Source organism: Bos grunniens, chromosome 6, assembly GCF_055505025.1.
Source record: "Bos grunniens cultivar Pamir isolate PY7600 chromosome 6, Bosgru_T2T1.0, whole genome shotgun sequence".
NCBI lineage: Eukaryota > Metazoa > Chordata > Mammalia > Artiodactyla > Bovidae > Bos > Bos grunniens.
Window position 1 is genome coordinate 84,363,748 of NC_141170.1, and position 26,996 is coordinate 84,390,743.

Below are 26,996 nucleotides of genomic sequence, written 5' to 3' on the forward strand. Positions count from 1 at the left end.
TTTTAAATCTTATAATCATTTAGCCCTCACCTTTAGCTTTATTCCTGCTCCAGGCTCTAAAGGCAACCTGTCATTAGATTAGGAACATTATACAAAGAACTCTAGGTTAATAATATTTTCATTTGGGGTTGAGAGTGGCAGAATCTATTCTTTATTGTTATTATAAGCTAAGTACTTTATTAAATAAAAAATAAGTGTTTACCCAATTATTCTTACAGTAGTACTATGAAATAGTCAATATGCTCATTTTGCTACTTAGGAAAATAAGCAATTGAGTAAACGGCTCAAGTTTATTTATTGACAGAGCTGGAACTCACACTCATATCAATCTGATAACAAAGGAGGCGATATTATAGTTATTTCAGCACCAATTTAAAATTGTTTCTGTTCCTATTGTGACTTAGTAGTTGTTGTTCAGTTGCTAACTTGTATCCAACTCTTTGTGACACTGTGGACTTCAGCATGCCAGGCTTCCCTGTCCTTCACTGTCTCCCAGAGGTTGTTCAAACTCATGTCCATTGAGTCAATGATGCCATCCAACCATCTCATCCTCTGTCACCCCCTTCTCCTTCTGCCTACAGTCTTTCTCTGCATCAGGATCCTTTCCAGTGAGTCAGCTCTTTGTTGCATCAGAGGGCCTAAGTATTGGAGCATCAGCATCAGTCCTTCCAATGAATATGCAGAGTTCATTTCCTTTAAGATTGGCTAGTTTGATCTCCTTGCTATCCAGGGGACTTTCAAGAGTTTTCTCTACCACCACAATTCTAAAGCATCAATTATTTGGCATTCAGCATCCTTTATGGTTCAGTTCTCACATCTGTACATGACTACTGGAAAAACCATAGTTTTGACTATATGGACCATGCATAATTGAATTAACATGTCTCTTGCTTTCTTTCTGATAACCAGCTTTTCTCTGTTTTTGGTCATTATCTTATAATTAAAATTTATTTTTTGTTAAATAAAGTATGGTATTTCTACATGTTCCTTTACATGTAATAAATATAACTACGTATGTACAGTGATTATTTGCACAAGTCTCTTAATTTAACAAAAATTGTATAGAATTTGAGAATGTGTTTATTGATTTTAGTATTCTTAATAATATTTAGAGGTAAAATAGAAAGACTATTCAAATTCTTGGATTTAGAAACTTTAAATTCCAGATGTGATTATACTACTACTTGCAGTTTAACTTTGGCTCAGTCAGTTTCATCATCTGATGATTATTTTTGGGATACTCCAAACCCTAAATTACAATAGATCTGGAAAGTCTGAAGCCTTTCCAAAAGTGTGTAGAAGAATCAGGAGGAAAGGAAAATGTAAAAAAATCACAATAGAATGCCAACAATATTCACTATAGCCATCTTAATGAAATTGGTACTATATACAGTATTAAGCTAAAGATTCTGATATCTAAGTAGCATGGCCTGTGTTCAAGAAGTTGAAAACAAAGATTGGACAGGTAGGACTAATTTTTAAGATACACATAATAATGTGTAATATTATATGTCATAGTCTGAGGTAAGAGCTCAGTAAGACCAGGTGAAAAAAGAAGCATCTGTTTATGAAAGTAAGGGGAAAATGTTTTAGGCTGGGCTGAAAAGGAAAGAAATTCTGGAAATAAGGAAACCAGTTTTTATCTGTTTGCTGGAATTACTTGATGATGAGTTTTTTTTTTTTTTTTTAATAAAAATACCTTAGGAACTTGATTAGAATTAAGCTTCATGGAGGGAAACAACACATCTTTATACTGATAAGGAACATTTCAGGCTTATTTTCCGGGGAGATAGGGCTTAAGTATCACCACAGCAAGCTGCCACGTTAGTGTTCTGTGCTTAGCCAAGGGGAAAACAGCTGGAGCCGAGCCAGCAGACAGACAGTGGGATGTATCTTCCTGCACACAAGCACCTCTTTACTTCTCTGGTGTGAAGTTTAACATTTTCACAGCTACAAAATTCAGACACATGAAATTCAGCTTTCTTTTTTGTCCTCACATACTCTTGTTCCAGTAGCTCTTTTATTTCTCTAATTTTGTCACACTTTTCAATTAAACAAGTACAACTAAAAATTTTGGAGTATGTAGTTGTAGTGACAGAAAAGAGAGTTGAAAGCAAGAAACTGTGTATGAAATTTAGTCTCACTGTATAAAATTGTGCAAATGAATGCTTCCACAGTAAGAACATTTCTATTTGAAATGCTAGACATTTAATACTATTTCTAAGATTTAAAATTCTTTCTTATTCTTGAACATTGTGTTTATGTATTTAATTCACACATATTTTATACCCAGATAAGAAAATCAAAATATTTAACATTAATTATCAAGGTGAAAATTAATCATCTTCCAGAAACAAAGATTACTATTAAACATGCTAGATCTATTCATTTAAATTTTCTTCAGAAAAAGGAAAAGCCAAATAATTGTCAGTATGTGTTTTATTTCAAAGACCAAAGGTGAAAGAAAGAACTTTTCAGTTTCCTTTAACAGAATATATGTAAGTTTGTCTTCTATAAAGCTCATACAACATAGGAGTAAATTATTTTTATTAAAAAATTAGCAAATTTTATCACAGGCAAAAAGGAAACTAGTTTTAGAGTTAAATTAAAAATATAGTAGGAGAAAGCGATGGCACCCCACTCCAGTACTTTTGCCTGGAAAATCCCATGGATGGAGGAGCCTGGTGGGCTGCAGTCCATGGGGCCGCAAAGAGTCAGACACGACTGAGCGACTTCACTTTCACTTCCTGCTTTCATGCACTGGAGAAGGAAATGGCAACCCACTCCAGTGTTCTTGCCTGGAGAATCCCAGGGATGGGGGAGCCTGGTGGGCTGCCATCTGTGGGGTTGCACAGAGTCGGACACGACTGAAGCGACTTAGCAGCAGCAGCAGCAAAAATATAGTTAAAATCAGTAAATGATATAGTCTTTGCTGTTTTCAAGTATGGATTTCTTTGCTGGTTCAAGTATGAATTTTGTACTCTTTCCTAATGAAATAGTGATTACATTCTGAAAATGTTTTTCTTGAAAACAAAAGATAGTAAAATGCCTGGGGAATATTTTCATGTATAAATCCTGTCTTTTTAATAAGTTGCTCTGTAAATTTACATTTTTTAAAGAACCCCAAAGCTCTTAGAATAAAACAGTTGATTTTAGGAATTATATATACTATTATCAGTATTACCTTATGTTCATCATAACTGAAATGAAAAGGAAAAAAAGAAAGCTTATAAAATATAATTTTATGGGGCTTCTGACTTTTAACTAGAGTGTTACTATACTTTTTTCTTTGAATAACCTAAAATTTATGTCTTCATTTCAAATTTTACATGCGTAATATTTTTTATTTTTTGTACCCTCTCTTGTTAGTTAAATCATTACCTAATAGAATATTTTCTTTTCATGTTTATGACACCTGTATTACATAGCAACATATAATTAGATACACAGTTAAGCTCTGGATGCAGGGGTTAGGGGCTCTAGCCACCTCGCAGTAGATATCTTTACAGTGGGGCCTCAGTGTTTGAGAATCCACATCTGTAGATTCATCTAACAATGGATCATGCAGTACTATAGTATTTATTGGGGGGAAAAAAAAAAGTCTGCATGTAAGTGGACCCATGCAATTCAAACCTGTGTTAAGAATCAGCTGTAATTTAAAAAAATTTCAGTGTTTTAGTTGAGGCCTACTTAGTATTTTTTTAAACATTCTTTGGAGAGCTTTTCAGATACTAGCTATAGTTTTCTCATTTCTTTAAAGTTATCTGATCACTACCTTTAATAAAAAACATAATCTTCCATTATAAATTGAGAATGCAATGTAATACAGTTTCCATTAACACAAGGAGAAAATGCTGATTTTAACCTTGTCAGTTTCTCCATTTCTTTCTAACTTACGCTATGATCCTGTTGTAGCTACCTTAACCCACCTTGGTGTATTTTTAAGGAATAAAAAGAAAAATTAAAAAGTACACAGATTTTGAAGCCAAATGGGTTTAGATCACAGCTCTTTCACTTCATAGCTCAAAGACCTACCTAATAAAATTTTTTAACTGTCATGAGTCTCAGTGTTTTCAACTCCAGTATGTAGGTAATGTCATGAGGTTTTTGTCTGAATTAAATTGAACAATTAATAAAGAAATATCACACCAGGATACTTTGTATATAATAATTCTTATTAAATATTAGATGATGTTATTTACTAGAGTAATATTTATCAATTTCATCATAAATTTGAAAAAATCTTTTACTGTGAAAATTTCATCCACCACAGAAATTGGTACTCATAGATATAATGGATATTATATAAGATATAATTAAATCAAAGCTAGACTGATAAATACAAACAATTCCTTAAAAGTATATACCTTAAATCACTAAAATAAAAGGTGTAATTATTTGAATGGTTCTTATATATACTTTGTATATGATATATTCTGAAATCTACATACTTCACATAAATTGCTGAATATAAAATGCTTTTTGGCTGTTGTATTCCAGTAAACTTATGGTGTTGTTTAAGTAGAAATAAATGTAGATGTGTATTTAACGGTTTTTAAAACTGTACATAAATTATACAAGTCTTGGAAGGAACACATACTATTTTCCATTTGTTTTTTTATCAATATATTAAATCTCTTTGCTGACAGCTTAGGGGAAATTATAATGATTTAAAGAGTGAATCTTTATCAGTATTTGACAGAGAAGGAAAATGATGATAACATACAAACAGTTATTTATAACAAAATTTAACTTGAAAGTGACAGTTGCTCATTATTTGATTTATACCTTTATTTTAGTCAGTAGAATAGACTTCCACAATCCACTGGGTCCCTGTTTAAGTTGGCTGTTAAAGTATGAAAATATAACTTTTGGGTGTATAGTTACTATAGAGATGCAAATGAGAAAATACTCATGTGGTATTTTTTTTTTTTCCTCTGCCATCACTTGCTTTAAAGGTAGTCCAGGAATTTTGGTATTGACTTATTAAATTGTCATTTGACTTTTTTATGTTCAGTAATTCATACCAACAAGTTTCTCTGTGTTGCTTTACATCCTACACCCACAAAATGTCTATAGTACCAAAATCTAAATAAAACACAAATAAATATAATCCAAATACCCAACTAGTATAGGGAGTTCTTGATTTTTTATTACCATGCCTTGGTGGAGTCAGTTTATTTTAGAACTTTGTCTTTAGCAGGCAGTTTTGGAAATTTGGATTTTTTAAATTACTCATGTATATTTCTGGGTTAGAATTAATTTACTCCACCTAAACATAAGAGAACTTATAATATCACTTTATTTATGTCCAGTAACTTTAGCTGAAGAGATGCTATTTAGTTCTGCTATATTCTATGCCCTGTAAATTTGTATGTCAGGCATACCAGGATGCTCTGTTTGCCCAGTAATTTTTTTTTTCAGTTACCTGAGAAAAGTAAAGTTGCTTGAAATTTCATCTATGCATCTAAATGTTGTGAAATGGAACCCACTCATTCCCTATGTGGAATATAGGGATATTCTGAAGGCATATTAGGTCACTTTGCCTATTTTTACTAACAAACAACTATTGTTTTATTTCCCATTGCTATATTAAATGACTGGTTAAATGGGAGTTTTAGGAAGACAAATGTTGATCTTAAAGTTGTTTGGAGAGTAAAATTAAATTTTTCTTTTTTAGTTAAATGATTACATGTAGTTATTTCAAGAGTTTACTACTCAAACACTTTGCATTTTTTTGTTGTTCAGTTGCTCAGTCCTGACCAAGTCTTTGCCACCCCATGGACAGCAGCACACCGGGCTTCCCTGTCCTTCACCATCTCCCGGAGCTTGCTCAAACTCATGTCTGTTGAGTCGGTGATGCTATCTAGCCATCTTGTCCGCTTCTTCACTTGCCTTCAGCCTTTCCTTGTATCAGAGTCTTTTTCTAATGTCAACTCTTTGCATAAGATAGCCAAAATATTGAAGCTTCAGCATCAGTCCTTCTAATGAATATTCAGGATTGATCTCCTTTAGGATTCACTGGTTTGATCTCCTTGTAGGTCAAGGGATTCTTAAGAGTCTTCTCCAATACCACAGTTCAAAAGCATCGATTACAAGTCTAAGATGCAAAGGAGGCTTTCAATAAACAAATGAAAAAAGAAAAAAAAAAAAAAAAACGCATCGATTCTTCAGCACTTAGCCCTTCTTTATGGTCCAACTCTCAGATCCGTACATGACTACTGGAAAAACCATAGGTTTAACTAGATGGACCCCAGTTGGAAAAGTGATGTCTCTGCTTTTTAATACATTGTCTAGGTGTGTCATAGCTTTTCTTCCAAGGAGCAAGTGTCTTTTAATTTCATGGCTGCAGTCACTATCTGCAGTGATTTTGGAGCCCAAGAAAGTAAAGTCTGTCACTGGTTTCATTGTTTCTCCATCTATTTGCCATGAAGGGATGGGACTGGATGCCATGATGTTTGTTTTTTGAATGTTGAGTTTTAAGTCAGCTTTTTCACTTTCTTTCACCTTCATCAAGAGGCTCTTTAGTTCCTCTTGGCTTTCTGCTATAAGGGTGGTGTCGTCTGCATATTTGAGGTTATTGATATTTCTACCCAAATACTTACTTTCCATTTTACTCTGCCCACAATCTAAATTCTTGAATGTAATTGAACTACCTTTCCTTTGCAACATACTTTTGAAATATTTTAAAATGTCAGGCCTACATTTCTTATATTTTTCAATATTTAGGTGGAATTTTTCTCACAATAAGTAATGGAAACTGGTTTTTGTGTCATGCCTTATCTCATATTGGCTAATGATTGAAAAAATAATTTTAAAGTCTTTTTGTGCTGTACTTTTGTTCTCAATATAATGATTTGTATATTGGCCTATTAAACATTGCAGATGGGTGTCCGCTGTTTGATTCTAAAACTTGTGATAAATTATTCTTGTTACGTAAAGTAATCTTTAGTGAGCACATTGTATAAGTCACTCTCAGGTACGATGAGAAAACAGAATAATACATATAATACTTTTTCTTTTAAAAAATTTAGTCTAATAACTGCCAGATCTTTGATTGTAGTACATGCATCTAATGCCTTACATGTTTTGAGGGCAGTTTGAGTTTGTACTCACTGTGTTCAAATGTATTAGTTACCTACCCACTTTTAATGTTCTGAAAAATGACTAATAATCCCTTATTATTTCTCTTTAAGTCTGATGATTTATTTAAGAATAGTATATAGAAACAAGCTGTTTTTATGGACAAGAAAATAAATACATGGTTCATTTTTTATATTAGCCAGTTATCAACATTTAGCAAAATATGGATGCTATTGAAATATGTCATATTTTCTGGAAATGATTACATATATCTTAACTACTTTTCAGCTCTTCCATTATGAGTTATGATACAATACTATTCCATGTTAGATGTGTTTTACATTATTTAGCCTTTTTGAAAACTCAGTAAAAATAAAACAGATGGTTCTTTAGATGTGGACCTAAATACTACGAATTTCCCCATAATGGTCTACCTTTCTTTTAGGGAATTTTCTCTGTCAAGGAAAGGAAAAAGGTACTTTCTCTCAAGCCATACAAGAGTTTATATCTGCAGACAGCAGCAACAGAGAGTAGGTAATGAAAGGCAAAGGATAATTAATATTTGAATTAATACATGTTAATTTAATAGATGAAATACAATGGAATGGAAATAATAAAATTATGAACAAAAACAAGTTTCCAGAAAAAGGAATAAACCTGAATCTGTACATTAAAAGGGCACACCTGAGAAAACTGAACTAGAATAATTTTAAAAACAAGTATAAAATTGTCAAGACCTCCAAGAAAAAGTGACAAATAATTCACAAAGACAAAATAATTACATTAATACCAGACTTTTTTAAAGCTATTGTACAAAACAAAGCATCAGACAAACTATAAAACTTAACAAATATTGAGGATAGATAAAAAAGTTTTCAACATTCAAGAGCTTGAGGAATTCTGCTCTCATCAGCCTATTTAAAGAATATACTACAAATAATTTTGACACAAATTTCCGTTTCACTTCCCTAAGCAGAGTTTCATACCACAATGAAAGAAGTGAATGAATGGCCAGTATGATGATTCTCTCATGGCAGTGGCAAAGAGATTTTTCTAACCCAATGAATCAATAAATGGTGGAATTTCAAGTAGAGAAATGGCAACCCACTCCACTATTCTTGCCTGGAAAATCCCATGGAGAGAGGAGCCTGGTGGGCTACAGTGCACAGGATTGCTAAGATCAGACATGATTCCACTCACACATACTTTAAATATCTATAAATATATAAAGCTGAAGCTAGAACCTCCAACGTATAATAAACAAGGCAATATGTCGGTATTGATCTATCTGCATATCTGTTCATACACAGTACCACACACACATGCATGCACAATGGGGAAACAGAACAGAATTTAAGCAAATCATCTAATTATAGTCTTTATAATTCTGCCAAAAAGATTAACCACTCCTTAGTTTTTATAGACTATTGGTGTCAGTGAAATTGTTTCCAAATGTATGCTCCTATCAGAAAAAAAATAAAATATTATCAAAAGCAAATATGTTACTTATACAAGTGATTGTCCTCAAATTAGATGTATAAAATTTACCTTAATTATTTTAAGTAATTGGATGAAATTCAGTCCCAGTTTAGTCCTCGTTTATTAGTCATGTAATATCTGTGAAATAATTTTATGTGAGTTGAAATCTTTACAGAAAAAAAATATAGTCTTTTTTCTAATTATGCCTTTCTTTTTTTTGCCCAAACATCTGTAGTAGAAAATGAAAAGCTAAGATACGTAAAGGAAATTATTGTTGTTCAGTACTAAGTTACATCCAACTCTTTGCGACCCTGTGAGCTGCAGCACACGAGGCTCCCTGTCCTTCACCATCTCCCAGAGTTTGCTCAAACTCATGTCCAGTGAGTCAGTGATGCCATCCAACCATCTCATACTCTGTTGCTCCTTTCTCATGCCCTCAATCTGTCACAGCATCAGGGTCTTTTCCAGTGAGTCATCTCTTTGCATCAGGTGGCCAAAGTATGGGAGCTTCAGCTGGAGCATCAATATTTATTCCTTGCAATGAATTTTCAAGGTTGATTTCCTTTATGGTTGACTGGTTTGAGCTCCTTGCTGTCTAAGGGACCCTCAAGAGTCTTCTCCAGCACAACAGTTAGAAAGCATCAATTTTTTGGAGCTCAGCCTTCTTCGTGGTCCAGCTTTCACATCTGTAAAGACTATGGATAAGCCATAGCTTTGACTAGATGGACCTTTGTTGGCAAAGTGATGTCTCTGCTTTTAATACACTGTCATTTATCATAGATATTCTCCAAGGAGCAAGCGTCTTTTAATTTTGTGGCTGCAGTCACCATCCACATTGATTTTTGGAGCCAAAGAAAATGAAATGTGACACTGATTGAGGGAGCATACCTCAACATAATAAAGGCCATATATGACAAACCCACATCTAACATCATATTTAGTGGTAGAAAGATGAAAGCTTTTCCTCTAAGATCAGGGAAATTACAAGGATGCCTACTCACACCACTTTTATTCAACATAGTTTTGGAAGTCAAAACCACAACAATCAGATAAAAAAAATAAAAAGAATCCTATTTGGAAAGGAAGAAGTAAAACTGAAACTGTTTTCAGATGATATGATACTATACATAGAAAATCTTAAAGACACTACCGGAAAGCTATTAGAACTCACTAATGAAATAAACTTGTAGAACACAGAGTCCTAATTCAAGTTAAATGTTTGGACATCTGGCAGAGTGGCAATCATCAGAAAGAAAACAAATAAAAAACACTGACAAGGATATGGAGAAAAGGGAACTCAATACACTGTTGGTGTGAATGTAGGTTGCTGCATTCACTCTGGTAAACTGTATGGAGGGCTCTCAAAGTACTAAAAATAGGACTACTATATGATCCTGCAGTTCCACTCGTGGGTACATATGTGAAAAAAAACAGTAATTCAAAAAGATTAATGCACCCCAATGTTCAGAGCAGCATTATTTACAATTGCCAAGATATTAAATCTACATAAGTGTCCATTAACAGATGAATGGATAAACAAGATGTGGTATATATACTCAATAGAATACTACTCAGCCATAAAAAGGAATAGAATTTTTGCCATTTGCAGCTCATAGATGGAATTTGAGAGAATTATGCTAAATGAAATGTCAGACAGAGAAAGATAAATACTGTACAATATCACTTATATGTGAAAACTAAACAAATACATGTAGTGACTATAACATTATACAACACAGTGAATATAGCAAATATTTTATAGTAACTATAAATGAAGTACCTTTAAAAATGTGAATCACTACATTTTACACCTATATTATGTTGTACACCAACTATACTACTTGAATTAAAAAAAAAAAAAAGTTGAACCTTCTTAATGCTTTCTTCTAGTCCAGAGAAGGTGAAACTTTTCTGTAAAGGGTCACATAGTAATTATTTTAGGCTTTACAGAATGTATGGTTTCTCTGTACTTTGAGGGATATTCTGTTCTGCTGTAACTACTCAACTATGCCCTAATAGCAAGAAAGCAACCACATACAACACATGAATGAACGAGACTGTGTTTCTAGCTCTGTTATTCTGCTTCTTATTTTTTTTTTCTTAAAATATTGTATATGAGATTTTACCAAAATTTTCTCCTACTTCTCCTAGTTAAAGGAAAATAGTTTTGTAGAGGGAAGATTTGGCTAAGATGACTTTTAACTTCATAAATCTATACCTCACAATTCTGTTATTTTCACAAAATGATCCAAAAATTTGACCTGTACTTTTGATCCTCTGCTTCCTCTATACTCTCATGTGTTTATCTTTACCTTTTCCTATATTTCTCCAGGGCTTCCCTGGTGGCTCAGATGATAAAGAATCCACCCACAATGCGAGAGACATGGGTTTGATCCCTGGGTTGCGAAGATCCCCTGGAGGAGGGCATGGCAAGCCACTCCAGTATTCTTGCCTGGAAAATCCCCACGAACAGAGGAGACTGGTGGGCTACAGTCCATGGGGTTGCAAAGAGTCACACACTACTGAGCAACTAAGCGCACAGCACATCTTTGTCCATGTTGTTCCTGTTCAGATTAATTTAGATTAATCCTCCCAGGAGTTCCTTTTCAGTGAGGGACTCTGTCCTGGAAAGAAGCTTAATAGTATTAATTTTGAGGTTTAATACAATCCAGACTACACTTTGATTGTGGCTCAGCTGGTAAAGAATCTGCCTGCAATGTCAGAGACTTGGGTTCGATCCCTAGGTTGGGAAGATCTACTGGAGAAGGGAAAGGCTACCCACTCCAATATGCTGGCTTGGAGAATTTGGGGTTGCAAAGAGTTGGACACGACTGAGCAGTTTTCACTTCACATGATCCAGACTATTCCACTGGCTTTCTGACTTTACCATGGTCTCCTTGTTTGTGTGTGGATGCTATGTTGCTTCAATCTTGTCCAACTTTTTGTGACCCTGTTGACTGTAGCCTGCCCGGCTTCTCTGTCCATGAGATTCTCCAGGCAAGAATACTGGAGTGGGTTGCCATTTCCTCCTTCAGGGGATTTCCTGACCTGGAGATTGAACCAAGTCTCCTATGTCTTTTGCATTGCAGGCAGATTTGTTACCACTAGTGCCACCCAGGAAGCCCATGGTGTCCTTGTATTCACCCACAAATTTAAGCCTGCAGTATTTTCTCCTTGATAGTTGGTCTTCTCTTGGTGACTCTCTCTCTTACCAGATTTCTCTAGTAAGGAGTTGAGCTCTCAGAGTCATGGAGAGACTGAATGCCTAATACCTGCTTCCTCTTCACGGTTTCTGATGCCATGCAGATTTTGTAGCTGTCCTTGACTTTATTAATTGGCATTTCAGAGTTCATTCGCTCAGAGTCGGACACGACTAAGCGACTTCACTTTCACTTTTCACTTTCATGCTTTGGAGAAGGAAATGGCAACCCACTCCAGTGTTCTTGCCTGGAGAATCCCAGGGCCGGGGGAGCCTGGTGGGCTGCCATCTATGGGGTCGCACAGAGTCGGACACGACTGAAGCGACTTAGCAGCAGCAGCAGCAGCAGTATATAGTTGGAATTTGTTGTAGATGTCCAGGATTTTTGGTGTTACTATTCTGTTTTTAATGAGAGAATTTGGGAAGATTCAAAAACTGTTCTATTTCTGTGTTTTCCAATAATCCTCCATAGGAGTAATTCGGTGTGCTTATTTTTCAAATCAGGGAAGGTAAATGGATTCTTTATTCCAGTATTTGAGGTATCTTTATTTTTAAATGTATTCACTGATTTATTGACATTCACTTCTTGAGTACTATAATCCAGAAATTTGATTAAATATTTGTGATTCAGGAAACAGAATGCTCCGGGCATCATGTCAGGCACTTTAAGCAAAGAATATCCCACTTACCCTTTAGAACAACACAGTTTTCATTTTCTGTATCAAAGGCTGAGAGCAGTTATGTTGCTAAAGGTCACAGGCAACTTCAGTATGGGGTCTTTGAGTATATTGTACAGTTGAATGAAATACATAGTTTAAGCATTCATTTACTGCTTACAGTTGCCACTTTGCTGAGCATTGGGGATAGGATAATGTGCCAGCCCTTTTCATCATATTTGCTTATTCTTTATATTGAAAACTTTACTTATAATGGCCCTCAATTTTATTTTTATTAGGAACAGAAGGAGACATTAAAAAATTAAAAGGAATGAAAATGAATAATTCTTTCATATACTCACACAGGCAGCCATATTTTTTAAAAAATGGATGAGATGATCCTCTTTTAACATTAGTTCTTACTTTTAAGCCATTCAGGATAGGAATACAAATCAGGTTTCACTGCAAGGAAGAAATGTTAACTGTTCTGTAAACAGTTCTATAACAGAAATTGTTATTGTATTACTTTATGCTTAGCTGCTCATCTGAGGTACATAATTTTCTTTTGTGTCTAGGTCAGATTAACTCCACAACAATATTATTAGACCTTTCTTTAAGCATTTCTGCATGTTGTTTCCTCTAAAAAAATACTGGTTTTTAACATATAGCATTTATAAAAGCATCTATCATTGTTTCTATGGTATTTTTAAATTATATTTAATGCTTATTTAAATATCATTTATTTCACAGATGCCCAGATTTTTATCATTGACAATGTCTGTATTAAGTGTTGTCTAATGCTTTGCTACTCAAAATGTCATCCAAAGACCTGAAGGATCTGCATCACTTGGGAGCTAGAAATGAAGAACCTGGGTTTTACAGATTCAGAGATTCTTATATTTCTTAAATTTGGGGAAGTTCTCTCATATTATTAAGCTCAACTATGGGAAGAAAATAAATAATGTTAACTACCAAATTTTAAATAATTTATTAAGGGATTTTTTTGAATATATGATCTAAAATAATATTTGAACAGACTAAATATTATATAAATTTTTATTTAGTAATTTTAAAATCTTGAGTAATATTTGCCAGCTAGTTGTTTTTTGGTAGAGTTTTAATAACAGATACGGGTGTTAGAGATCATTTTATATAAAATCAATGGTAGCAAAACTCATTTGTTTTCATGAGAGTTAAAAACAACAACTATTGATTATGAATTAACAAAGAGACCTACTAAATAAGGCTGTACAGTCCTCAACCAAGGGGGTAGATATAGTCCTGCCACATTTACATCCACACTGGCTCACAACTGGAATGTAAGTAGCATAAAGACTACTTTTTCTTTTCTCTTTTCTCTTTATACAGTAATGTATGGAACAGTACCAGGGCTTCCCAGGTGGTGCTAGTGTTAAAGAACCCGACTGCCAATGCAGGTGATGCAAGAGACAGGGACTTGACCCCTGGGTTGGGAAGATCCCCTGGAGAAGGGCATGGCAGCCCTCTCCGATATTCATGCCTGGAGAATCCCATGGACAGAGGAACCTGTCAGGCTACAGTCCATGGGGTGACAAAGAGTTGGATGCAATGGAGCACTCATAGAATGAAAAGCATCTTATTAGGTGTCCTTAATCACATTTTCATGGATGAAGAGATGAAAACTCCAGTTAAATGTCTTGACTATAAATTGCCTTGATTATAATATAAAAGAATATAATATACTATGGAAACTGTTATATGTCAATACTGATATTGTTTTTTAAGAAATGCTTTAAATTTCCCACCTTAACAGTAGTGAATGTTTGATAATGAGGAGTATTTGTGCCTATTTGCACCAAAGCTGGCAGGATTAGGTATTTAGTATATATCCTGCAAATATGGTATTTGCACCATAGCTGGCAGGATTAGGTGTTTAGTATATGTCCTATAAATGAGAGAAACATACTCATGGCTCATGCCAACTTCATGAGTTGGCTTTTAACATCATCATCTTTCCTTTGATTACTATACTCTGGAGGCAATTTGAATGTTTGGCAGTTGACTTCATTGTGTGTCTGTGGTTTCTCGATTGACCTTGATTAATCTAGAGTGAGAATGCTCTGACTTAATTGAAAGTATACTGACCTGATAATTGAAGATATGAGTTTAATTAACCTGATAATTGAAGATCTGGTCTAATTCCCAGCTCTGTTACTGATGCTATTTTCAGTTTAGTTTTCTCATTTAACTCTCCCTCCATTGTTTTCTTTTTTATAGAATAAGGGAAATCCTAGCTGTCTTATATGGTATTACTATCATTAAATTTGTGTCAGCATTATTGACAGTAGTATATTATTTAAGTAGAGCTAATGAGAGCAGACTTCCTCAAGCTCTTATATGTTAAAAAATATTTTTCCCTATCCTCAATATTTGTTGTTTTCTTGTTTGTCTGTTGCTTTGTTTTATATAATAGTCTGGAAAGTCTGGTGTTAATGTAATTATTTTGCCTTTTGTGAATTATTTGTCACTTTTCCTTGGCTGCTGCTGCTGCTGCTAAGTTGCTTCAGTCGTGTCCAACTTTTCCTTGAAGGGCTTGACAATTTTATCTTTGTTTTAAAATTATCCTAGGTCAGTTTTCCCAGGTGAGCCCTTTTAATGTACAGATTCAGGTCTTCTCCTTTTTCAGAACGTTTTCTTGGTCATAAGTTGTTTTTTTTTTTTTTGCTATTTCCATTCCCTTGTTTGGTTATTCTTCTATGGCATTGAAACATGTATAATATCATGTATGAAACGAGTCGCCAGTCCAGGTTCGATGCACGATACTGGATGCTTGGGGCTGGTGCACTGGGACGACCCAGAGGGAGGGTTTGGGGAGGGAGGAGGGAGGAGGGTTCAGGATGGGGAACACAGGTATACCTGTGGCAGATTCATTTCGATATTTGGCAAAACTAATACAATATTGTAAAGTTTAAAAATAAAATAAAATTTAAAAAAATTAGAAATTTATTAATATGTATTAATTAAATGAATCAGTATGTTTTAATTTACATACTAATTATCCTTTGCCGGTCTTTCATTACCCACGCTCTGTCTCTTTTACTGTTTTGTCATTGTCATTCTTTTGGTTATTTTCCTGCCTTTCCTCAGTGGACCGTAGCAAATTTTCATTTGGGTTTTTTCTGCCGTGGGCATCTTGTAATGTATTCTCTGTTTCAGAGATAATTTTGTCTTTTTCTTCTGTTTCTTTCCTGAGCTCAGTCAACTTTTTTTTTTCCCCATTCATCTATTAATATTTCTTTTCCCACTTGTTGTTTAGACTTTGAATGTCTTATTAAAAGTGTTTTTTATATCATCAGATTCTTGTTTGAGTGTTTTTAATTCTGCATTGTATAGTAACAGTTTTTTTTTGCTTTGTAGTTGCTTTGTGTGAGGGAATTATCTTCAGCTGATATGTGTGAAATTTTATTTCTTAAATTTTTTTAGGAGCTTTGTGAGGACTTCACTTACCTTTTCTTTACATTTATGCTATAAGGCTTTTACATAACCTTCCTAATTTAGTAATTCCCTATTCTCTTAGCGTAGCAAATCCAGATACTTTGTAGGACTGTTTTGGTGGGGAGGAGTTGTGAATTTTCCAATTTCACTGTTCACTTTTTGTTTTGTTGGACCCACATTTTCTCTGTTTTTCTTTCCTTCATTATTGAATTGCCAAAAGGTGCTTTTTGTGTTTTTTACTTTCTATAAATTGTGCTTATCAAAGGGTTTCCCTCTAAATAACATGTATGTTAGTCCCTCAGTCATGTCTGACTCTTTGTGACCCCATGACTGTGGCTGCCAGGCTTCTCTATCCATGGAATTCTTTAAGCAAGAATATTGCAGTGGATAGCCATTCCTTTCTCCAGGGGATCTTCCCAACCCAGGTATCAAACCCATGTTTCCTGCATTACAGGCAGACACTTTACCATCTGCCCCGTCAGAGAGACACTTTTAAATTTCATATATCTCTTTAAATCAAGTATTTTAAAGTTACGCCTGTCCCTTTTAAAGATATCTGACCCTTTCTTCCCCAGATTTTCTCAGTCTACATTTGCTCATGAGCAGGAATGGGGCCACAGCATGAGAGATGACTTTGCAGTTTTTGCCATTCTCTTTCAAGTTATGATTAAAGAATTTACATAGAATTTAATTTCCTTTATGCTTTTTTTAAATGTAGAATTTAGGTTTTCCAAATTTTTCCTTATTTTCAGGGGATATTGGGGAGATAAGTGCCTGCATTGTCTTCAATGCAGCTTCAACCATAGCCTTCAGCTTCCCTGGAAATTTTTAAAAATACTTTAAAAATTTTGTAAAACTATAGTTATATTATTTTAATCCTTGACAGCTTTGACTTGCCTTTGCTCATGCTCATGAAAGATTTGTTTCTTAAATAAACTTTAGCTTGAGAACATTATGTGTTGTTTTGCAACACATATACTTTTTTTGTAACAGCCAACCTTTGGCTCATTTTAAATCATGTCTTCAGATTCTCATTAAATGAGATTCTTTCACTGATGAATTATTCACTTGTTCTCTAATTGAAATATTTGAAATATTTATCTTACAAAGTCTCCAGAGTGTCTTGGTAGAGTAGTTCATTTTTCTTCAGAAATAATGAAATAATATAATAATTATGTGAAGACCTTGTGGAATGAGTCATTCAGGTATAAAATATTTTTAACTTTTCCATTTTTGCATTATGTCAATTACTTTGACTTCTGATACTTTTGTAAGTTTAATCAAATGGAACAAAAATTTCTTTGGACAGAGATGCTAAGTATTTTTTATTTGTATGGATATTTCTGGTAATGATAAAAATCCATGAAAAAGACAAAGTGTGGATCATTTCAGGAAAGCATACCCTTTGACTACTTTATTTGGGTATTGGTACTTGACAAGTTTTTAGAAATTCTTTAAAAAATTTTTTTAATTTAATTTTATTTTTAAACTTTACATAATTGTATTAGTTTTGCCAAATATCAAAATGAATCCACCACAGGTATACATGTGTTCCCCATCCTGAACCCAAAAATTATATAATTAGTAAGCCAAATTTGCTAGAGAATCCAAATTTTGATTTAATATATATGCTAACTACATAGTTTAAATAAATGGAATTTGAATTCTCAAAAAATGTATTAATCCTTGGTGAATACAAAAATGAAATATTGTAAGAGGAGAAGTTGAAGAGTAAGTTAAAAGATGATCATTCTTCAAATTTATAGAAATGTGAGACTAAGTAATTAGAAGAAAAATATTGTGATTTCTTTCAGATAATGAATGGTTAAAAGAATTGAAAGAGATGATTAACTTGCATTTGAGATTTTATTTGAATCAAAGCCTCAGAAATAATAAATGATATTTAGATTCTGGTTTTAATTATCCAATGCCATTATTTAATTTTGGTTTCGTGTGAATCATCTTTGGAATATATGATCTCAATAAAACACGCACTATATTGAATACAAACATGGGTTTAAAATGCCAATTTCTTTCTTCCATCCTAGACTTTTCTTTTTCTTCTTGTCATTTTTCACCATCCTAGTCTCATACCACTCATCTTTGAGTCTCCCTTCTTGGATAGCGGTATCCTCTCCTGCTTGGTAATCCACTCTACCACCAGGATGATCTTTATGAAATGAGATGCAATGTGCATTATAGGCATACCTTTTTGTCCTCATCTCCACTCCGCCACCTATCACTCTACAGAGATGGTATCCTTAGTCTGTCTTTTCAGGCTTTCCATGGTCTTTCCTCTACCTTCTACTCTAGCCAGATTTTGTAGTGTTCTCACTCTTGTAAAATGTATTGCAGTCACATTTGTTTTCTTTTATTTCCTCTAATGTGCCATGCTTCTTCACCACAAGGCCCTCCCACACAGGTTTTTGTTGTCTAAAAGAACCAAGCCTCTTTCTTGCATGTGCCTGGAGTGGGGTTCTTAACTGCTCTTCACTTAAATATATAACATGTTTATTGACTACTGTCTGCCTCCTCAGTATGCCAGAAGTTCTGTACTAGTGAACTTTCAGATCAAATCAGACCCTCTATGAGCTCAGTTTGGTGAAAAAGAAAATTCATCCATATATTCATTAACCTCTAACTGAAACTTATCCTTTCCTTCAAGTATAAATTTAGGAAACAAACTATAGCAGTATATTCATAGTGCCTTTGTCTTTGTTACAAATATGCATGATGTTTATTTTTATCACATTAGACTCATGGGAGATATTTCAAAGTGTCATTTAAGCTCATCAGTATATTGAATTACAGAACATAATAGATCTGCTACTAGATCTTAATTTGTTAATAAAGAAGTATATATTATTGTATCACAAATTTGTTTTTAACGTTTTAGATGCAATTTTATGATGATTTATTTTATAATTCTATGTATTTAAAAACATAATTTCATATATATATATTTAAATGTGTGTGCATGCCAAGTCGCTTCAGTTGTGTCTGACTCTTTGTGACCCCATGGACTATATAGCCCACCAGGCTCCTCTGTTGAATGGATTCTTCAGGCAAGAATACTGGAGTGGGTTGCCATGCCCACTCCAGGAAATCTTCCCAATGTATGGATGAACCCACGTCTCTTATGTCTCCCACATTGACGGCGAGTTCTTTATCATTAATCCTACCTGGGAATCCCATATATTTAAATATATGATACTAGAAAGGGGTCCATAGTCTGTTTAAAACTATCAAAATAGTACAGGGACATAGTAGGCCCTGGGACTTAGTAGGCTTTTAATACATATGTACTAAATAGGGAATGATGATTCAACTCAGACTTTCATAGTAACAATTTCTTTAACTTATTTACATGGGTACATACCCTATCATAAACTCTTATAGGATCAGGTCAGTCAGTTCAGTTTAGTTCAGTCACTGAGTCATGTCCGACTCTTTGTGACCCTATGGACTATAGCATGCCAGGCATCCCTGTCCATCACCAACTTTTGGAGCTTGCTCAAACTCATGTCCATCAAGTCGGTGATGTCATTCAACCATCTCATCCTCTGTCTCCCATTTCTTCTCCTGCCTTCAGTCTTTCCTAGCATCAGGGTGTTTTCCAGTGAGTTAGTTCTTCTCATCAGGTGGTCAAAGTATTGGAGTTTCAGCTTCAGCATCAGTCCTCCCAATGAATATTCAGGACTAATTTCCTTTAGGATTCACTGGTTTGATCTTGCAGTCTAAGAGTTCTCAAGAGTCTTTTTCAACAGCACAGTTCAGAAACATCAGTTCTTCAGTGCTCAGCTTTCTTTATGATCCAACTTTCACATCCATATACGACTACTGGAAAAACCATAGCTTTGACTACATGGACCTTTGTCAGCAAAGTAGTATCTCTACTTTTTAATATGCTGTCTAGGTTGGTCATAACTTTTCTTCCAAGGAGCAAACATCTTTTAATTTAATGGCTGCAATCACCATCTGCAGTGATTCTGGAGCCCAAGAAAATAAAGTCTGTCGCTGTTTTCATTGTTTCCTTATCTATTTGCCATGAAGTGATGGGACTGGCTGTCATGATCTTCATTTATTCAACACTGAGTTTTAAGCCAGCTTTTTCACTCTCTTCTTTCACTTTCATCAAGAGGTTCTTTAGTTCCTCTTCACTTTCTGCCATAAAGGTGGTGTCATCTGTGTATCTGAGTTTGTTGATATGTCTCCTGGCAATCTTGATAGCAGCTTGTGCTTCATCCAGTCCGGAATGTTTCATCCTGTCCGGCATTTCACATGATGTACTCTGCATGTAAGTTAAATAGGCAAGGTGACAATATACAACCTTGACATACTCCTTTCCCAATTTTGAACCAGTCCATTGTTAAATATTTGGTTCTAACTGTTGCTTCTTGACTTACATACAGATTTCTCAGGAGGCAGGTAAAGTGGTCTGGGATTCCTGTCTCTGGAGGAATTTTCCACTGTTTGTTGTTATCCACATAGTCAAAGGCTTTAGTGTAGTCAATGAATAGGATCAGGTACTACTCATTTTAGCGTTTGTTGCAATTTCTAGTTTACATTTTTTAGAATTCACTGTCCCCTTCACAAGAATATATACTCTACGTGGATAAAGACTGTATCTCCACTGCATATTTTCTTCACACTATGAGAACCTGTCAAATAAATGTTGAATCAGCTGTGTATTACATTGAAACAAATCAAATAAGTGAGATTGACTTCCTGCCCCAAGGTTTTGTAGAGACTATGAGAACTGTAAAATAATTATAAGCATAGAGCAGTAACCTCAAGAAACCATCATTCAACTAACTGGCCAAATAAATAAATAAGACTCACAAGAAGTTACAAACATCATAATATGAATTAAAGTTAGTGGTATAGAGATCAATGTGGCTTAGGTAAGTTGGTAATTAACCTGTATTTTGAGGGAGACAGAATTTCCAAGGCATTTAAAAACTCATATTCTAGGAGAAGAAAAGAACAGCAAACATGTAGAAATAGCAAGAAGTAGGGCAGTTTCAGACACTGACTGTAGGTTATTTGTAAGGATGGAGTGACTACTGTATGCAGGTAGATTTTAGTAAGGTTAATAATAAACCCGGATGTTAAGAGAGGGTTTTGGATTTAGTTGATTTTGTAGGCTGTGCTGCTCCATTGATGGTGAAGAGTAAAATATTCAAAGCTAAGCACTGGTAAGATCCAAGGTAACACAGAGATATAATATTGTGAAATATGTTTTCTTGATAAGTATAAACCATGTTTTACAGATTTATAAGGTTTCTTAAATGTAATAACCAATTTTCACATTTGTCCATCTGTTTTTATAAGTAAAGCTCTTTTTTTTTTTTAACTTCTAAGAGGAAAGGTGTGCATTTGTGTTACTCATACTGAGTGGATAATGAGATTAATGCTCAACATAACTCCAAAGAAAAATCAACATGCCTGTTCAATAGCATTATTTCAAAGGCTGTAATACACAGCAGCAGAGCCTATGCTTGCAAATTATTTCACTCTTATGCAGTTAAAATTTTGATGACATGGGAGTAGATTCCCATGGTGAAAAGACCAAAGAAAGTCATTTCTATAGTCTTTAATTAACCTCTTATTTTTCATTCACTCTCCTCATGGGAATGCACTGGCCATATTGCAGACTCTCAAAATTAAGACAATTAAGAACATTCAAATATCTCTTAAAATCCTTTGAAAGGTGATAACTAAATAAGAATATGATGTGACAATATCAGTATATTAGTATCAGTATTTTCTCACCCCAAATACTACTATTTGGTTATGATCCCCTTTATTTCCTACCAAAAATATTTTTAAATGGTACATTTGTATTAATTACTATATCAAGCTCTTTGTAGAGAAGAGATTACACAACAGACAGCATTTTGCAGATTTTGGAGTTTATGGGCTTTCAGACATACCTGGGTCCTAACATCAGCTCTGCTGCTTCCCAACTCTGGAGCTTCAGGCAAGGTGCATAACTATCAGAAGCCTTAGTTTGCATAATATAAAACAGAAACAACAATAATTGGGATTGCTGTATTACATTGCATAACACAATGGTTGACATTTCAGTTAGCAATAGATAAACATTTGTTGTTTCGTGATTAAAATATGATCATCCATGATAGATATCAGAAGTATGAAATACTCTTTCCTCAGTTTTTAAAATTCTGCACTTCAATTTTTCACTGGGCTCACTACTTGAAATTCCACTATTTATTGATTCATTGGGTTAGAAAAAATCTCTTTGCCACTGTAACCATGAGAGAGTCCTAGATACCAGCCATTCATTCACTTATTTCATTGTGGTATGAAATTCTGGTCAGGGAAGTGAAAGGGAAATAGAGAAGGTGAAAAAACGTTGATTTGAAGAATAGGACTTTAAAATTGTTGAGTGTGAAAGCAGGACACCAGAGAACAGTGTGCTTAAAATAAAGAAACAACAACATCTTAGAGTGAAAGTTAAAGTGAAGAGAGCCTTTTCTACTATTTATTGAAATCATTGTCAGTTTTCATCTTAGAGTCAGTTTCTCTCTGCCTTTCTCATAGAATACTGAAGGATTATGGAGAGCACAAGCGGAAGATTCAGATTTCTTAGTTCTAAATTCTGTGGCAAACCCTATAAATTGTCTCATGTGGAGCAAATTACTTAACACTGTGAACATAAATTTATCAATCTGTAAAATGAGTTAATATTACCTAATTCAAAAAAGATTATATATACTTGGTTTAAAATGCTATGATGTTATATAAATACATATTATTTTTTTTTCAAAATTAGTCCTACCCTTTACTGTAAGTACGAATAGATGTTTTTATGTTACCTTAGTACCACAGATCCTTCTCCTAAAAATAGCCTATTATATTTGCAAAAACAATGTTATTTGTCTAATATGCATATTCTGAAACTTGCTATTTAATTTTTTCATCTGATATCATTTATTTAAAAGAAATTTGAAAAGCAAATATTTTAAATTTACTTTTTTATCTTATATAATTTTGTGAGTGCCAAGTCTGCATGTAATATTAAGGAAACAGTGTTTCCTTAGTGATATTCTCCTATAACTTGGTAACTCATTAACTATATTTTGCAACCAACTGCTTGACGCATTGATTTATGATGAAATAGCTATCTAGAGAGAAACCCAGACTCAAATGCACAAAATTTCAGAAAGTCTTTTGGATGGGAGTTAGAGTTATCTGTTCAAATTGAAGGAAAAAGAAACAGTCATCAAAATGACCAAAGGTTATGTAGCTTCAGATTTCTCTTTGTTACCTAATGACACTATTTAAGATGGACTGTCAGATCCCATTATGTTCACTGATACATTCTGTAGTTTAGATGAAAATGGAATTTTCACACAGCAGGAGGAAAGTAAGAAGTACACTTATTCTAGTCAGGCTCAGGGATATTATTCTTTTTCATTTGTTGCTATGTGATAACAATTGCATCAATAATAAGAAAGCTATCAAGCTAAGCTGCATGTACCATAATAAAGTTGTTTTAATGCAAATAAGTGTCAATCACTTAGGGTTCTCAGTTGTGACAAACTATGGTAACAAAGTCTCTAAATCTAATCAGAACTGAATTGCAAGTGCTATGCTAGAAGTGGAGAAGGTAATGGCACCCCACTCCAGTACTCTTGCCTGGAAAATCCCATGGATGGAGGAGCCTGGTAGGCTGCAGTCCATGGGGTCGATAAGAGTCAGACACAACTGAGCGACTTCACTTTCACTTTTCACTTTCATGCATTGGAGAAGGAAATGACAACCCACTCCAGTATTCTTGCCTGGAGAATCCCAGGGACCAGGGAGCCTGGTGGGCTTCTGTCTATGGGGTCGCACAGAGTCAGACACGACTGAAGTAACTTAGCAGCAGCAGCATGCTAGATAAAGAGTGGGGAAAGTGTTCATATTTTAGTATGCTCAGTGATTGTTTGCATAACTGTAAAGACTGTTAAAAAATTTACTAAAAAAAGTACAAATGTTGTTTCCAGTATTTTAAAAAAATCAGTTTTCAATGTCTCAGAAACTTTAGTGAATTTTTTTTTTTAAGTGCTATGAGGCAGGTGAGCCTATGTTATCATATTTGAGATAGTATATTTTTCTAGCATGTATAAACAAACCCCTGAAAATAGCTTTAAAAATAAAAAATCTGCATTTGGCATGGGGGTTGATGTGAAGAGAAAAAAATTACTAAAATCAAATGTTTACTCTTTGTTTAAATTATGCTTTTACAATACACATATTCACATTTACTTCAGAATTCTTATTTTTTAAAATTTGATTCATGGGAAGGAACATTGGCCTTTGGGGCCTTAATGTTTACCTATCTGACATTTGCTAGTAATAGCTGTCAATCAGCCTAAAGAATTAGAGACTGAATAGATTTCATACGAGGAATTCAAATGCAATTGCTCATGTTTCATATTATCGTGTTATTTGTTCACATTTCCTTCAGTGCTTGTTGAAATTATAGCATCTATAAATAGAGCTTCCATGGAGCTGAAAGAATAGAAACCAACCTAAAACACACTGACTTACTATAAAAATCTTAGCAAATGCATATCTGAGTTTTCATTTGTTACTACTAGGTGCAATCTGAGAATAAGTCTTTCCTGTATAGGAAGAGATTGCCAACAAGAACATGGACACTAACATCTGAATTTGTAAAGCAGTCACAGTGTGTTCGATCATAGTCATAAGTATTTCTATATGAAAATTAGATTTAGAAAATTTAGCAACTGATGCAAATAAGCATTTGAAAACCTTATGATCAATTGTTTTTTGTTTTTTAATTAAGTCTGAAGAGAGTGCATAAGAATACAACATAGTAAATAGGTGTTGCCACTTTAAATTACCAGTCACCCTGTAAGTGGGAACAGTGCTGTAGACCTTTACACCACAAAATGAGTTTGCTTATCAGGCATGGAGTGGAATGTTTCAGTGTCTCACAAGAATGTCTGATCCACGCTTCTGTAACTCCACCTGTAGGACTCTTCACTGCATTTTAAAGATACTATCTCATGTAATGGACACTATTTCCAACCCAGCCACTAGCTCACTCTTAGAATGGATTTTTTAGTTCATAAATCTTTCCAAAGATGAGTGATGAATAATTGGTTAGACATGGTTAGGACTAATGTTAAACCGTCAAGTTTGAAAGGTTATGAAAAGTTCCTGAGATTTCACCCTAAACTCTAATGAGTTGCCTGTCACAATTTCATGGACATTGGCAGAGAGATATGAGGCATATAGGCCAGAGACAAAAGAATATGCTACTTATAGTAAAGCAGTATCCAGAGTAATGTTGCAGTTTTGTTCCCTGAGCCCTAGTTCCCACAGGTCGATGTGATGACAGACAAGTGATGCCTGCATTTGTGGTTAGGGAGTATTTCAGAAGCATAAACCTGAGATTAGTAGTTTTTTTTTTTTTCTTTTAAAGAAACTTTTAGCACACCTGTGCATATTCCATCCTGGAGAAAACACTAACTTTACTAACCTGTGTAAGTTAGGGAGTAATCCACAACACCATCCTCACTTCTGACATCAAATAGGAGTCTAGACATCACCCAAACCAGCTTCATTTCTGATGATTCACTGTACAGGTTCACAGAGCCTATTTGAAGTTATGGTGTATTACCGTGAATATGGTTTGTCCTCTCCCAGTGGAGTTATGAATAGAGCTGTTTCCCCAGAAACTCTGTATGACAGTATGGACAGAGGGTTGCTGAAACAGGGAGGCACACCCATGCTTTGATATCCACGGTTTTTATTGAGGCTCTTTTACTTAAGCATAATTGACTGCAACATGGAGCGTCTTTGTTTCCAACTCCTCCAGAGTGCAAGTTTATACTCTCTGATCCAATATTCCTGTCCCAAATCACATCTGGTATGGCCAGCTCCCACCTAAATTCCTGTTATACTATCCAGTGTGACCAGAGGACTTGAGACATACAAAGATACTTCTATCAAGTATGATATTCAAGAGTTTAGAAATTACCTTGCAGAAGCCAAGGGCAAAACTAAATTCAGGCAAGCTTAAATTCTTTACTTCATACCCTGGAAAGTAAGCAGATCTCACTTGGTGGGGGTAAGGAAGCTATCTTTATCTCCATCTCTCCAGAGCTGTCTGCTTTTATAAGTATTTCTGACAAACTAGTCTTGGAGCAAAATAGCTATTAATGCCTAGATAAGTAGATTCATATAGAATAGTCTGCCAACAACTAGGTTTTGCTTTGCATTTGATAAAACTTATCTCTTAAGATTCTCATTCCCCAATTCCTAGCCTTTCAGGTGGACTAGAGTCCTTTCACTGCAGAAAGATCTGCAGAAAATGATCAGCCTACCTCTTTAACATCTATGTTGGTCATCATAAAAGTCTTTCCACATTAGTTAGGCTTCTTATTCCATAAACATAGACATGAAAACTTGAGCAATCTTTGGGAGATTTTCAATATGAATAGAAATCAGAGATTACCTGGAGGTGATAACAATGGGTTTCTCCATGAGATGGTCTTTTCAAAATTTGTTTCTATTTTTTCCATAAAACAATGTGATTCCACAATGGTTATAAAATTAACAAAACCTACCCATGATTTATAATTCAAGGAGCTAATTTCATGTGATCCTGAAAATGCTATACCTTTTTTTTGACAGTGACAGCCTCCTCTCTGCCTCCACAATCCCCAGGAGAGGACAGGTACTCCTTTTTGCTTCAAACACCATCACCTATCAACCAGTACCCCCATTCCTATTAATACACTTCCGCATTTTAGCAGTGGCTTTTATTTCACAAATTAATTTTCCTTTAAGTACTTCCATTGATGTAAAAGGAGAAATTATCCAAAGCTCCTTTCTGTGTATTTTACTCAAGCATGATTCTTTTCTTTGATATCCCATAGCAAAGATTGGAGACTTTTAAAATATTTTCTAAATTCTATGTCAGCTTTTCCAAACTATTTTCACTAAAATATGACTCCCTTAAAAAAAAAAAAAAAGAATTTCACTGTCAAATATCTTTGGAAAGTGCTATAGACAGTGTTTTCCTTTACGGAAATTCAAAATACACATTATGCATAAAAGGC

General features: G+C 34.5%; 1 protein-coding gene across 39 annotated transcripts in view; it reads left to right on the forward strand.

Annotated features, from left to right (window-relative positions):
- Positions 1 to 26,996, forward strand: part of CCSER1 (coiled-coil serine rich protein 1) — a 1,487,998-nt gene that overhangs the window by 402,290 nt on the left and 1,058,712 nt on the right. The window contains exon 6 of one of the 39 annotated variants that reach the window (XM_086406545.1): positions 1 to 26,996. This exon is cut by the window's left edge and continues 38,273 nt beyond it; it is cut by the window's right edge and continues 6,682 nt beyond it. The exons of the other annotated variants lie outside the window; for them this stretch is intronic. The gene's annotated coding sequence lies outside the window, so the exon portion shown is untranslated. 39 annotated transcript variants of the gene reach the window in all.